We start from the raw sequence: 15,903 nt of genomic DNA on the forward strand, positions 1-15,903 counted from the left end.
GTCTGGGACTCTTGCTTCTCAGCCTTCCTTCCTTTCTTTCCAAGGGGTAGACATGTTAGGTAGTCTGAAGACTCTGCTCCTCTGGCTTCCTCTTTTCAACCCTTACAAGCATTTCCCCAAGTACATCTCTTATAAATTGAATCCCATATTTGCATGTGCTTCTTGGAGGTTCTTGCAGATAGTTACCTGAGGATCAGCTTCATGTTACTGAGGCTTGTTTTTTGAGCAAGTCTAGCGTAGATTTTATCATCAGGCTAGTTTAGAGATACCACGTAATGTGTAACTTCCTGAGATCCGAGTAAAAGTTTGGAGTTCTCTGTGAGGACTCTCCACTATGGCTGGATGGAAGTTAAATGTTTTCTGCTCTCATGCTAGCTTGGGGAATTGTTTAGTATTTAGCAGTGGGCACAGAGGGATGTGTAAGCAAATTTCTGGGAAAGTTTTCTCTGCATACCTTTTTTCTTGCTGATACTCTGCCTTGAAAACTCAAGACACCTGTCCCATTTAATACCAATCTTTGTCTCCTCAACTGAGCAAGTCTCCTCTGCTCTGCTCAAGCTCCTCCTCCTGCAATGTGATCCAGAGTGCTTAACCCTAGAAAGGCAGGACAGTGGTAGGACCACCTTGTTTCACCTGCTCAGTGACCAGTCCTCTGCTTCCGGTTGTCCAATATCTGAAAAGCTGCTTCACACAGTTTTTCTAGCTTCTTGAAACTTTGACAGCTAACCATTTTGTCAAGTTTCTAAGATACTTAGATATTTAGAGATATACATTTCCCGTAAGATGTGCTTTCACAGCATCCCACCAAGTTTTGATATGTTGTATTTTCATTAGGATTCATTTCAAAATATTTTCTAAATATCACTCTGATTTATAGTTTGACTCAGTGATCATTAGTGGTATGTTCCTTACATTACTACCATTTGGGAATTTGTTTTTTTACCTTTATATAATTGATTTCTGATTTCATACTCTTATAGGATGTCAGTCTGTTGAGATTTGTTCAGATGATTTGTGATCAGTCATAAGGTTAATTTTGGTAAGCATCCTGGGTATACTTTCCCTGGTGGCTCAGATGGTAAAGCGTCTGCCTGCAATGTGGGAGACCCGGGTTCAATCCCTGGGTTGGGAAGATCCCCTGGAGGAGGGAATGGCAACCCACTCCAGTATTCTTGCCTGGAGAATCCCATAGACAGAGCAGCCTGCCGGGATCCAGTCCATGGGGTCGCAAAGAGTCAGACGAGACTGAGCGACTAACAGTTTCATACCTTAAAAGAGCATGCATTCTGAAATGTTTGGATGTAATGTTTCATGTCTAACATGCATGCACTGTGCTAATAAATGGCAAACAGTAGGAACTCAAGCCATACTAAGTAACTCAAAAGTTTATTCCTATTGATGGTAATTCCAGACCAGATAAGAGAGGATGATTATGCTATCACATGGATGTAGGCAGAAAGAAAATTATTACTGGTAAAATGGAACTTCAAAGAGTAACCCCAAATCAAAATGTGCAGTTATCCCCCATCCCCTGCCCTGATTCCAACCTATACTAATACCAACCCTTTATGTGATGGAAATTATTCCAACATTTTTCATTCCTGTGTTTCTACCAGTGTTCCTTTCACTGGTTGTAATTTCTATATCACTAGTGCTATGTGACAATAGAAGACAATATCTTAGGAAAAACTAATGACACTGATTTATAAAGCTCATAGAAATATAAGAAATGGTTGATTTTATTTCTCCAATTTATGATTACTTCTCAGATTACATGAATTTAGAGGATATCTAATACTGCTATCCAATGGTAAAATGTTGCAAGTAGAGTAACTTTTTTCAAGTTCTAGTGTCACTTTCTGTTTCTTATGAGCATTACTCAAGGTTAAAACTGTTATTAACATATAGCTTCTAGGAAATACATTTAGCCTTCCTATTTAGCCCTCTGCCAACCTCTGTTCTGGACAATGCAATTGTGATGATAGAAAGGAGAGGGCATATAGATTTAGACAAGGCTAGTAGCGCATTCTCTAGGCTTCTGAGATGCCTCCTGTGCATTGTCTCCCATCTCTTCCACCTCCAGTTCCAGCTGTGGCTTTGGTGAACAGCTCTGAGCAGGTTTCACCCTGGTCTGTGCTGAGAGTGCCTCATCTCAGGCTTGTATCAAGAATCTAGCTTCCTGTCCTGAAGCTTCTCTGCTGCAGCCCATGTGATGCTGTAGCACCAGTGAGGCTCTCCTCGTGGGGGAGTTGCTGTCCCATGGAGCAGCCCTCAGCACACAGGTGCTGTCAGCTGAGAGATAAATGCTGCTTCTTTTCATCCCTCAGGCAGACAATTATGAGACACAGTTTAATTAGGATCCTGGGAAGGTTCTGCACTAAGTAGCCAAGAGCACTAGTGGACCACTCAATAACACTACCTGTTTTGCTTGGACATTCTTTCCTTTTCCACCTGTTTTCTCCCTTCCGTCTCATCCTTGTTCCCTGGGACCACATTTCCAAATAGAATATGTCTCTACCTTTGTCTCAGGCTCTGCTTTCAAGAATAGTCTAGATGAAGACAGTATACAGATAGGTTGTTGGTAGACTAAATAACACAGGAATATAATTTCCCTTGACTCTGCACGTGCTACAAGGAAACCCTTATTTAGTTGGGAGCACAGATTATGATAATTTCGATGATTTTCCATCTTTTTCCTTTTTGAAAGTTCATCATTGATCCTGATGCCTGAATGCCTGAAGAAAAAAAAAAAGTTGGTACAAATTAGCTTATAATTGAATAAGCAAATTTCTTTGTGATGACAGCTCTAAGTATTTTTTCTTTGTGAGGCAGCCCTCAGCTATTTGATTGGATTTTTCAATCTAATAAGGAGAACCCCTCAGTCTACTTAATGAGGTAAAGCTTTTTGTTGCTTTGGAAACAACCATATCACATTTCTTATTCTCTTTGGTAAAAAGCTGGAGCTTTTCGTGCTGTATGTAATGCTTTTTTCTAAGACACTCAAACATACTTCAAAAATGTAAAAATTACTGGAGTACTGTCAGGACTTTCTTATTCATGAAACACTGAAAAAATATCTTGAAAGATTTAGGGGTTATTAGGAATACACTAAGGTTGCCCACATGCCATCTCTGAGAAAAATGTTATCATTAAAATTTTTTACTCATTTAAGGTACTGAAGACACTACAGAGAACAAAATTGGTAAATTCCTCTCCCTCCTCACTGAAACTTATATTTTACGAGTGGGGAAGGTAAGACAGTAAGGAAATTAAATAATTAAAATATATAGCATTTCAAAGAAAGGCTACAGATAAAAATAAACTGGGGATGGGGGAAGGAACATGCAAGTTTTCTGTTTTGCTTAATTTCTAGGTCTTACTGAGAAAATGATGTTTGAACAAAGACCTGAGGAGGAGAAAAGCGTCAGTCTTATGGATGCTTGGGGGAGGATCATTCAGGAAGCAAGAAAAGCCATTCCCAAAGCCCTCAGAAGGAAAGATGCCAGAGTGGTTTGAGAGAGGTGAACATTAGCAGATGAGGTGGGAAAGGAGGCACTGGCAGATCACGTGAGCGAGGGGCTCTCAACGGATGTAGGGCCGTACTGTGAACTGAGGGGATATTTTGACAACCTGGGAGGCCATTTTGGTATTACTATGATTGGGGTGGTACTCTGGGCTTTAGGGAGTAAGCACAATTTATGTTAAAAGTATGGTAATGTTTGGGACAGTTCCACCAAACAAGGTATTTTCCCCAATGTTGTGTGCCTTTAAAATGTTCTACTACTCATTCATGTAGATGTAGAAGTTTATTTATGCTCACTTCCAAATTCCATTCATGGCAAGCTAGGGTATTGGGATCCACTCTCTTCCTTGAAAACAAGTAAATGTCCTGGGTAATATACAGTTGATCAATTTTGGAAAGATTTTGCCAGTATTTTTTCAAATATATTTCTGTCCCAGGTTCTCTCCCTTTGCTTTTTTAGGAGTTAAATTTCATATATGTTAGGCCACTTGATAACTATTCTTACAGTCACTGATGCTTTGTTTATTTACAATATTTTTGTCTCAGTGCACTTATATTTGGATGATTTCTAGCAACCTGACTTCAAGTTTAATGACGCCTTCATGATTGTGTCCAACCTACTGATAACCTATCAAATAATTTCAGCTATTGTATTTTTCAGTTGTAGGACTTCCATCTCACAAAAAAAGATTTGTTTCTCTCTTGAAGTTCTCTACCTCTTCATATATTACATCTTATTTTAGTAAGATTCCTTAATATATTCCTTAATATATCATGGTTAAAGACCTTGCCTATTAATTCCAATATCTGTACTGATTTATGTTTCTATTGATTTATGAGAAAGGTAACACTGCAGGGCAATGAGAAAAGAAGTCTCAAGAAAAGCATCTGGATCAGCTGGACAGCTATATGAAAAAAAAAAATTAACACTTACTGCACACCATACTCCAAAATCGATTTGTGGTTAGTGGATTTAAAGATGCAAAGAAAAACATGTTTTTAGATGGTAAAATAGGAGTTCTTGTAGGCGATGGTTTCTTAGGATAGCAAAGGTACTAACCATAGAAGAAGACTGAGAAATTAAGACTTCAGTAAAAGTTTAAAATTTACAGTCATTAAAATTTAACAACAAGATGGTTAAAATGCAAGTCAGATAAGAAAAAGTATCTGTTTGATTGCAGTACTCATAAGTGAAAATGGACTCACATCTAGAATATATAAATCAAACATAAAAAGACAACCCCTCCAAAAAATGAAATGAAGACCTTAAAGGCATTTTACTAAAGAGGATCTTCAAATGACTAATAATTACATGAAAAGATACTCTTTCCCATTAGTCATCTGAGGAGTGTAAATTGAAACCACACAACCACCAAATGTTAGTGAGGGTGTGGAGCAATGAAGAGACTCATCTGCTGCCGGTGGGAGTGTAAATTTGAAAATTGTTTGGCACCATCAACTATAGCTAACCATGTATATAACCTATGTTGGCGCTATTCTTTTAGATATATATCCCACAGAAATATGTATCTATTTGATATATATATAGCTTTAGATACATATAATATGCTGATTAAGTATAATGATGTTTACAGAAGTATTATTTGTATTTCCAGCTCCAAGCCTGGAAATAACATGAATATTCACTATCAGTATAAGGAACCAATCACAATATTCAGTATCAGTATGCTGCTGCTGCTGCTAAGTCGCTTCAGTAGTGTCCGACTCTGTGCGACCCCATAGACGGCAGCCCACCAGGCTCCGCCATCCCTGGGATTCTCCAGGCAAGAATACTGGAGTGGGTTGCCATTTCCTTCTCCAGTGCATGAAAGGGAAAAGTGAAAGTGAAGTCGCTCAGTCGTGTCCGACTCTCAGCGACCCCATGGACTGTAGCCTACCAGGCTCCTCTGTCCATGGGATTTTCCAGGCAAGAGTACTGGAGTGGGGTGCCATTGCCTTCTCCCAGTATCAGTATAAGGGACCAGTTTTATGAACTGCCTAGAATAGGCAAACCTACAGAGGCAAAAAGTAGTTGCTTAGGGCTAGAGAGGTTGCAGGGTAGGGGAGTGATAGCTAAAGAGTATGGTGCTGTTTTGAGGTGATTAAAATGTTCTGAAATTGACTGTGCCTGCCAATGGTTGCACTTATCTGTAAATATACTACAGAAATATTAAACTGTACATTTTAAATGGATAAAAATTGTAGGGTATGGGAATTGTATCTCAATATAGCTTAAATTTAAAAAACAACAGTATAAATGATAAACTGTAGTATATTCACACAATTAAGTGCTGTACAGCATAAGACAAAATACACAGACATTACATGCAACATTGAATGAATCTCAAATGTAATATGGAGGGAAAGAAATAAAATATTACAGGATATTTACTGATTAATTCATTTCATGTGGAATTAAAGAAAATTTACCGATTAATTCATTTCACGTGAATTTAAAGAAATTAAACTAATCTATGAATTTGAGGATAAGGCAATGGTTTTATTTGGGGAGAAGCTGCCCTTGACAGAATATGGGGCTGGAGGAGCTAGGTATGCCCTATCTCTTTATCTGGGTGGTGGATGTAAGGATATGTTTGTGATAGTCTTCTAAAGTTTATTGAACTGTTCATTTACAATTTGACCACTTTCCTGGATTTTGTACTTCAACAAAAGTTGATTAAGAAACATTTTTTAGAAACCCAGTTCAGTAAGTTATCCTATTCATATACTTAAAAGACCAACCAAACAAATACGTAAACATTTTGATAGTTCATTTTTGTGGCTTGGGAGTACGCTGAATTTTTATTTTCGTCTTTCTACTTTTCAGCATTTCCCAAATTACCATAGTGGGCATAAATATATTACATTTATCAATAGAAAAAATGCTATACAAATTACAAATACAGTTGATACTGCATTGTGAGATCTTCTTGTATTGTTTATACTCATCTAGTCTCAGTGTAAGGACTTTGGTTTTTGCTCCCAGATAGGAAGAGACTGTCCTTTTAGAGTGAAGGAGGGTGTGGCTGTGGGTCTGGGGATTTCCTGGCAGCTCTGCTGACTGCCAGGAACTCACCACTGGCCACACTCATCAGGGAAAAGCAGAAGTGCAGGTGTAGGGACCCCAAAGATGGTAAGCTCAGCCTCGGTAGGCGGGGCCCAGTGCACTCGGTGGGTGGGTCGTAGTCCTCCAGGAACCTGAGTCTGCTGCAAAACTGTGGTTGAACTGGGGGCTAAAGCTTTAGCCTCCGTGCTGGGTAAATTGAAAGACCGTAGTCTAAACACTGTAATCCTCATGTTTCTGTGAAGTCCGAAGCTAAGAGCGTTTTATTTATTTATTTACATTTTTATGAGATTGTTTAAAAAAAGAAGAAAGAAAAGACAAGCGACAAAAACGACTGTTCCTGGCCTGCAAATCTTAAAACGTCTGCTCTCTGGCTTTTTTACAGAAAAAGTCTGTTGACTCCTTAAGAAACTCTAGGCTGCAATTTTAAGGTATTTTAAAATGTTACCTGGGTAAGCTCTTCCTGACGAGAAGCCGAGGGTGGAATGAGCCTACCAGGACACTTTCGGTCACTGGTCAGGAGATGTAATACTGCCCAGGTTCGTCAGACACAGGAAGTCAGAATCCACCAAGGAAAGTGTAAAAGCCCACCTCCGAAGAATCCAGCCTGGGAATGGCCAGGCACGAGGCACCAAACACAACTGGCTCTTTCTGGCGAAGGATAAACGCTCCAAAGGATAAACGATGCTCACTGCAGCCCTCCGCGGAGCGCAGAGGAGACGGGGTCAAACTGGGAAAGCAGCGTTGTCACTCGCGCAGAAGCCAAAGGCGGCTCTGCGGAGTTCTCTCTTCTCTCCTCTGCTGTAGGCAGCCGCGCGGACTGCGAGGTCCCTGTGCACATCTGTAACTTTTGGACCAGCGCCGCGTGGGTGCGGCTGCCACCCAGCGCCTGCGCAGTGGTTGCTAGCAGGATCCTCCCATCGCGCAGGCTCGGCTGACCCACCCTGGAGGAGTGCGACCCTGCTTCGGTAGTCCGTGGGGGAGGAAGCAGGGCTGAAGGACATGTACAGTGTTTTTTTGCTGAACAATTTGACAGTTTGTGAACACCATATCCCTTCACCCTTCAATATTACGGATATGTGAACTGAACAGAAGACAGTTTCATTTAATTCAGCCTAATATCTCGGGGTGTGTGTGTGTGTGTGTTAGTTGCGTAGTCGCTCAGTCGTGACAAATTCTTTGCAAGCCCGTGGACTGTAGCCCGCCACGCTCCTCTGTCCATGGAATTCTCCCGGCAAGAATACTGGAGTGGGTAGCCCTTCCCTTCTCCAGAGGATCTTCTGGAGCCAAGGATAAGACCTGGGTTTCTTGCATTGCAACCAGATTCTTTACCGGCCGAGCCACCAGGGAAGCCCGATATCTCACTACTATCCCCTAAGAATAAGGCATTCTCCTATATCAGGGTTTGTCCGCTGTGGCGCTATTGATTTTTAGCATGATGTTTCTTTGTTGTGAGGGGAGTGGGGCCGCTGTCTAGTGCATTGTGCAATGTTGAGTAGCACTCCTGGCTTTAGAGGCTGCTAGATACCAGTAGCAACCCTCTCCTCCCCTCCTCAACTTGTGACCACCCAAAATGTTTTCTGACATTGTGTGACAGAGGAGGGGAGGGCAAAATCGCCCCAACTGAGGACTACTGTCCAATAGGATCACAGCGGTATGTCATTAGGATATATATCACTAGATTTTTCCAACCTAGGGAGTCGGAATGCACTAAACATTGGTACATTTCTGTAATTTAATATATAATCCATATTAGAATTTCCTTGATTGTCCGCCCCACCCTCAATCCTTGCTTCCCCTATACTTGTTTGTAAAATATAAATCCATGATTTAGCAAGGATCACATATTGATTTTAGTTATCAAGCCTCTAGCTTCCTTCAATTTAGACTACTTCCTCAGCCTTTTTTGTTTATTGTTTTTTTCTGGCATTGGCTTTTTTGGAAAGTTCAGACCAGTGGTTTTCCAGAATGTCTTTCTATTTGGATAATCAAATTGGTCTTCATTATAAGATTTGTGTTAAATTTTTTGGCTTTTATTGGCTGGAATTCCACTTGGGTAATATTATATCCACTTTTTTCCTAGTTCGAAGACCTACTTAGCTGTTCTAACAGCATTTAATTTTCAAAAGTCCACTTATCTCCCAGTGATTTAAGATACCACTTTTATCACATACATAAATTTTCACATCATTCTTGGCTCTACATCAATATTTTCTATTTTTTCCATTGATCTGATTGTCTACTCAAGTGCTAATAATATACTCTTTAAATTATAGAAACTGTATATTTCAATATCTGGTAGAGCTGCTGCTGCTTCTGCTAAGTCGCTTCAGTTGTGTCCGACTCTGTGCGACCTCATAGACGGCAGCCTACCAGTCTCCCCCGTCCCTGGGATTCTCCAGGCAAGAATACTGGAGTGGGTTGCCATTGCCTTCTCCATCTGGTAGAGCTAGTTATTGACAAAATAGCTTATTGCTGTTTTCTTATTTTGATTTCCTGGTTTTTGGGGAAATAATCTTGCTTATTCATTTCTTCCATGTACACTACAGAAACTAGCTACATGAAACATACTTTGAAAAGTGGCATTAATTTATAAATTTTTATTATTCAATTGAGGAGGAAGGTTTATTTCTCCTTTTATTCAAGTCAGTTTTCTATCTTTCAGAAAAGCTTCAATGTTTTTTTCATATAGATTTTTGCACAGTTCTTATGACATTTACTCCTAGGATAATTTTTTAGTTTGTTGGTAATGTAAATAGAGTCATCTCCTCTATTTTCCTCTATAATTGCTTATTGCTTAAGTATATGAAGACCCTGAGTCCCAGTCTCATATTGGAACAGTCTCATTTACTGTTGCACACCTAGAATGAGACATTTCTCAAAAGAGTCTTCATTGTTTTCACTGGAAATGGTATTTGGTGACCACACTCTGTGCACATAGGATCTTCATGACTAAAAGGCTTATTGTTACTTCTCAGACTCTTAAATACAAGATGTAGGAATTATGTGGTTTTTCAAAGAAAAATAAATCCTAAGTTTGTGCTGATATTCCAATTTTAATGAAAGATTATGTAATTTTCTACTTATTTGATTTTATGTTGCATATCTTTTCTGCTGAAAAGCATGATTCTGAATGTTAAATGATTGTATATTTAATTTTTCCCTTAATATATATAGTAGTTTCAAAATAACAGTACCAATGTGATAATGAATTATAAAAGTGCTAAATGAAGTTTGATACAGCTAGATTTGTTTCAGGTTGCTTTTAAGTCTAGGTTGCTTAATTAAAAAGAGAATTAAGTCCAAAATGGAAAAAAAAAAAGCAAGCCTTAAATATTTATAACTTTTTGAGTATAATATCTAACCCATCTTCTCTCATTTTTATTGATATAAATTTTTAAATTCATGAATCATTTTCTGAACACTTTTTTAGCAGTATCCTGTAAACCCTGATATCATGTTTTCATTATTTTTTTCTAGAAAATTTCATTATCAGTTGTTGTTTTTCCTTTAGCCAAGCTAAGTTTAATAGAAAACTTAAAATTTTAAGGTGGGAAGATTTTCTTGTGCTTTGCTTGTTATGGATTCATACTTTTATCATGTCACTAATGGAGAATATTATTTGTATTTTTCTTACTGTAATTTATTGAGGTATAGATGTCTCTGTATGTAACTATATACTCAACTATTATAAGTGTTTTTGGTACCATTTTTGGTCTTGGACTAAGAGAAGTATACTAAAGTCTGCTATTATTATGTATTTCTAGTCTCTTTGAATCTCTTGTAGTTTCTGCTAAGTGAAAGAAGCTACTATGTTACTTGCTATATATCTTTCATAAATATTTTATTTTCACTGTGATTGTAGTTTTTAAAGTTGTAAAGTGCTCTTTGACTTGGTAATAGGCTTTGGTCTAAATTCTGTTTAATTGGATTTCAAAATATTAGTTCTTTCTTTGTATCTTCTTGGTATACCTTTTTGCCTCCTTTCATTATTAACATTTCTGAATTATTTTGTTTTCGGTATGTGTTTGTCTTTTATGTGCAGCAAAAAGTTGGATTTTGCTTTAGAATCAACCAATTTGTCCTTGTAATATGGGAGGTTAAGCCCCTATTAGCCCCTATATGTTTGGTCTCAGATAACTCATCTTTATTATATTTACATGTAATATGTGGCATATTTTATGATAAGTACTAATGAGGAGGATAAAGGAGGACAAGGGGTATAGGAAATGCTGGGGGAAATTTTCTATTTTAAGTAGGTGGTCAGGGAAAGCCTCATGGAGAAACTGACTTTTGGACATACTCTTAAAAAAAAAAATTATTATTTATTTGGCTACTCTGGGTCTCAGCTGTGGCATGCAAACTCTTACTTGAGGCATATGAGATCTAGCTCCCTGATCAGTGATTGAACCTGGGGCCTCTACATTGGGAGCACAGAGTGTTAGCCATTGGACCACCAGGGAAGTCCCTGGACATACTCTTGAAGTAGGTGAAGGAATGAGTCATTTAGATAAGCAGAGTAAGAGTTATCCTGACTGAGAGAACAGCAGGGCCTAGAGACACATGATTACTTGGTGTGTTTGCAAAGACCAGCAACGAGGCTGGTGTGACTGGAGTGCTGTGTGCAGCTGAATACTAGGAGACAGGCCAGAAGGGATCAAGTCAAGAGTATCAGATAGGGCCCTCAGTCCCAAGGAGGGAAGGAATATCCCTTGAAGAAGAATTTCGTTGCCAGATGTTGAAATAATATTACTTCTGCCATCCCACAGTAATAAATTAATAACTCTGGGAGTTTCAGCCTAGGTGGGAGAAGAAGCCAGTCTTAGCGGTTTTACATTTTAAGGTGTAACTCAAATTATGTGTGAAATAGTTTAATCTCTGCTTATTTTGAAGGTTGGATTATGAAACACCTTCCAATGCAGTGGAAATGATCCTTGCATATATTCTTAAATCTTTGATGTTCTAGTTTCTGCGTTATATTCTACCCCCAAATTCATCAGCTGTAGCTTCGCAACTTCAGCTTTTTTGCCATTTAGCTGAAGGTGTGAATTCACAGGGGAATGACTTTATTGAAACATAACAATGAAATGTATCTTGACTAATAAATGTTTAAAAGGCAGAAAAATATAAAAATTCTATACAGAGATGCTTGACTAAAGGCTAGCATACGACATAGAAGTTTTTAAAAATTCTTTTAAAAACTATTCAGCTTAAAACAGTTTTTCCTTTTTACAAGGATATCTGTTGTTTTAACAGAAAACTGTATGACAGAGAAGGTAAAATGAAATGCGTGCATCTAAGTGGGAAGGCTTAAGAGTAAATTAAGTCTGTAATCCAGAAAAACTATGTTCAACATTGCAGTGGATGGGAACAGAGAAGGGACAAACTTTAAATACAGGCGGGATTACTTGTCTTTTTGCATTTCATTTGGCTGCACTTTAATTTTCTCCTTCCTCTTTTTTCCTCACCTTTTTTTCTTAAGCTAAACTGACAGTGAAATGCTGTCTGAATAAGTCACAACTCACAGAAAACTGAACAGTGCATTGTAAAATAGGACACAAAACAAAAGACTTCATCTGAGAGCTGAGATCATCGGGCTGGGAAACACAGACCCAGTGCAGCAATTCAGCAGTGTTTCTGAAAGCTGGAGACAGTTTCCACAATTTTTGATATGCTATTGCCCCCTGCTGTTCACAGTGAAGTACTGACAACAGAAATAGATTTTCCTGACACCAACGTTTTAGTGCAGTGTTATCATGCTATCGGAGAAAGTTAGACAAAGCATTTCAAAGATTTAAAATAGAATAATTTAAGGAGTTTTTTTCTAAAAATCTATTAAAGAAATCCCAAAGCACCTTCCCTACTCCCCAATATATCGAAAAGAAATGTATGATTCAGTTATTTGGCTAATGAATGCAGTTTCCTCTTTAAGTTTCTGAAGAGAGCAGAGCACAAGTCAATTGAGACAGCCTGGAGAAAAGCTGATGAAGGGAGCAGAGCAAATGGAGGGCAAAATGTGCCAAAGGACAGGGTAATGAATCATTTACATACAACAGGGGTGAAGCAGTTCAGTCCCGAACAGATCATTCACATTTTCCAAGAATGTTAGATAAAACTGTTTTGTCTCCACAGAAGAGCGTAGATGGGCTATTTGTGAGCCTTCAGGTCTTCTGCCCCTTGTTCTTGGGTTTGGTCATGGAAACTCAGAACCATTAATGTGTGAATTTGGGTCCCTGAAGCAGAGCAGAAGGACAGAATCCTTTGAACTGATTTCCTGATTTACTCTGCCATTTCTAAAGGGGTCAGGGCTATCTCCTGGATGGGAGTCGGTCCCTGTGCAGATATGTGTGTTTGAGCATGGAAGTTCATGTTATTTGTTTCAGGTTTCAGAACTGTAGCAACTGTGGGCTGCTAGAATTATCTGTCTTCCAGCTCTTCCATGGGATTAGGTAATAAGGTGCTGCCAGGATCCCCTCCCATTCAGTAAAAGCAATTTAAAAAGTAGGGGCCTTGTTTCAGCGTTTGATTTTTGCTCAGACTCTTTCTCCATGAGGAACATGACTAGAGAAAAATCTTTTAATATTTAGAAAATCACACGCATATTTATATACAAAATTACATCCTGTTATGATAAACCTAGAAATCCAGCCTGAGCTACTCTTCAAAGATTTAGGTTTGACTCTAAATATTGCTAAGAATGCTGTTTCTAACTTCTGAAGTCCCCACCTCAAATCACAAATGGTGGATTTTGAGATAAAAATTTGAGAAAACATTTACATCATTTATTTCAGATAACAATAAGCTGTTTCCTTAATACTTGAGGTAGTTGCATTCACAGTGTTGATATTAGTGCTTGTAGCATTTTGTTTCTCTCTCTTATGTGACATTTTAATGTTTGTTTACTCACTTAAATTTATATTCTTCATTATGTGCTGTGCTTAGTCGCTCAGTCGTGTCCAACTCTGTGACTCCATGGGCTGTAGCCTGCCAGGCTCCTCTGTCCACGGGGATTCTCCAGGCAAGAATACTGAAGTGGGTTGCTGTGCCCTCCTCCAGGGGATCTTGCAATCTGGGGATTGAACCCAGATCTCCTGCATTGCAGGTGAATTCTTTACTGCCCGAGCCACCAGGGAAGCCTATTCTTCATTATAACAGATGTTAAAGATAGGGTGAAAAATATGATAGACTCTGCCTTTAAGCTTTTTATAGTAATTTAGCAAAATGTAGAACAACAATATGATAATCATATAAGAAGGAGCCCAAGAGATAGAAAAATAATTTCCCCATCCTTTTTCATTTTATAATTTTATTTCATTTTTTCTCTTTACTATTTTATTTTATTTGTATTCATTTTTTTAAAATTACAAATCAGGAAATCCAACTATCCTTTTTATGTATCTTTACATGATCCCTAGTACTCCAGCACTTTATACAAAGTTTGCACACATTTGTAGTAAATATCTGCTGAATGAAATATGAGCATTTACTTACTAGGAGCCTTTGTACTATGCTGTGCCTATGTAAACTAGATACACATTTGATTTCTACAGAGGAGAAGTGTGAAATTAGGAAGAATTTATATAGACCTGGAAGGAAGTATTAGAAATATTTGTTTCTATTCAAATGCTAAAGTATAATGAGAAACTCTTTAAATGAGGAAAACTAAAACACCAAAATTCCACCATGTCAGTACTTGAATCTCTTTTTAATGATTTTCATAAGTTGCATATGAATTTTCAATATTTCTGTCTGTGCAGTTCTTATCAGATCTGCATATATGCAGCCTACCTGATAGAAACACAAAGATAGGTAGAGAGCAATGAATGATGATGCTTGTGTTTCAAAAGGAAGCTGAAACATTTTCTTTTTGGTCAAGAATTAATTTATCAGTGTTTCATTGTACAAAATTCATAGTATATTGAAACATGCTTTTGGCCACCTTAACGGTGTAACCCAAATTATCTGCTGTTATTAAATTGTTCTACTTAAATTGTATTGAATGCCAGTATCTAAGAAAACTAAGCATAAATGGTTTCCGAATTTCTTTGAGTCACTGAGAAATGGATCTTCTCTGCAAATATACTATGTTATACTATAGAGTATATGGGGCTTCCCAGGTAGCTCAAATGGTAAAGAATCTGCCTGCAATGTGGAGGATGCAGGTTCAATTCCTGTGTCGGGAAGATACCCTGGAGAAGGGGGCAGCCCACTCCAGTATTCTTGCCTGGAGAATTCCATAGTCAGAGGAGCCTGGCAGGCTACAGTCCATGGGGTTGCCAAGAGTCAGACATGACTGAGTGACTAATACACACATACTGTATATTTAGTTTTGCATATATAGTTTCTGTAACTACTGATATAAAGATATCTATATCTATATAGTAATGCAACATTAATTTATTCTACTAATGTCTACTATTTGAGAACATTTGTAATATTAATAAAGGCTTTGCTGGTGGCTCAGATGGTAAAGACTCTCCTGCAATACAGGAAACGTGGGTTCGATCCCTGGGTTGGGAAGATCCCCTAGAGAAAGAAATGGCAATCCACTCTAGTATTCTTGCCTGGAAATTCCCACGGACAGAGAAGTTTGGTGGGCTACAGTCTATGGAGTTGCAAAGAGTTGGACAGAACTGAATGACTAACACTTTCACTTTCACACTATTAATGGAATTCAGTCTAAGAGGGGGGCTTCTGACTTAATCTAAGTGTGGCGCTTGTGGTAAAGAACCAATGTGCCAATGCAGGAGAAATAAGAGTTGCAGGTTCCATCCCTGGGTTGGGATCATCCCCTGGAGGAGGGCATGGCAATGTACTCCAGTATTCTTTCCTGAGGACCCCATGGACAGAGGAGCCTGGTGGGCTACAGTCCATAGCATCACAAAGAGTCAGACATGACTTGGCACATACACGCTCAATCTAAGAAAAATTCAACTTAACATTGTTTTCTTTTTACATTTTTGTGTATGTGTGTGTGTGTGTGTGTGTGTTTGCATTCAGTCGCTTAGTCATTTCCAACTCTTTGCAACTCCATGGACTGTAGCCCACCAGGCTCCTCCATCCATGGAATTTCCCAGGCAAGAAAAGTGGAGCAGGTTGCTAGTTCCTCCTCCAGGGGATCTTCCCAACTCTGGGATGGTACCCAAGTCTCCTGGGTCACCTGCACTGGTAGGTGGATTCTTTACCACTGAGTCACCTGGGAAGCCCTTTTACATTTTAATATTAGCTGTTAATAAGAGAGATAGTCAGACTGATTATGATCACTATTATTACTATGTCAAAAATAATAAATGCTTGGTGTTAGTCTACCTACAAT

At 38.6% G+C, this 15,903-nt stretch overlaps 1 long non-coding RNA gene across 1 annotated transcript; it reads right to left on the bottom strand.

Moving 5' to 3' along the window:
- Window positions 1–1,705: 1,705 nt before the first annotated feature.
- On the bottom strand, window positions 1,706–7,458 carry LOC145539034 (uncharacterized). The gene is made up of 2 exons (XR_014077524.1): window positions 7,036–7,458; window positions 1,706–2,735 (listed from the first exon to the last, which is right to left on the bottom strand). It is a non-coding gene; the product is annotated as an uncharacterized LOC145539034 (long non-coding RNA).
- Window positions 7,459–15,903: the final 8,445 nt, after the last annotated feature.

This window comes from Giraffa tippelskirchi, chromosome 2 (genome assembly GCF_054371585.1).
Source record: "Giraffa tippelskirchi isolate mGirTip1 chromosome 2, T2T-mGirTip1v1.2.pri, whole genome shotgun sequence".
Classification (NCBI taxonomy): domain Eukaryota; kingdom Metazoa; phylum Chordata; class Mammalia; order Artiodactyla; family Giraffidae; genus Giraffa; species Giraffa tippelskirchi.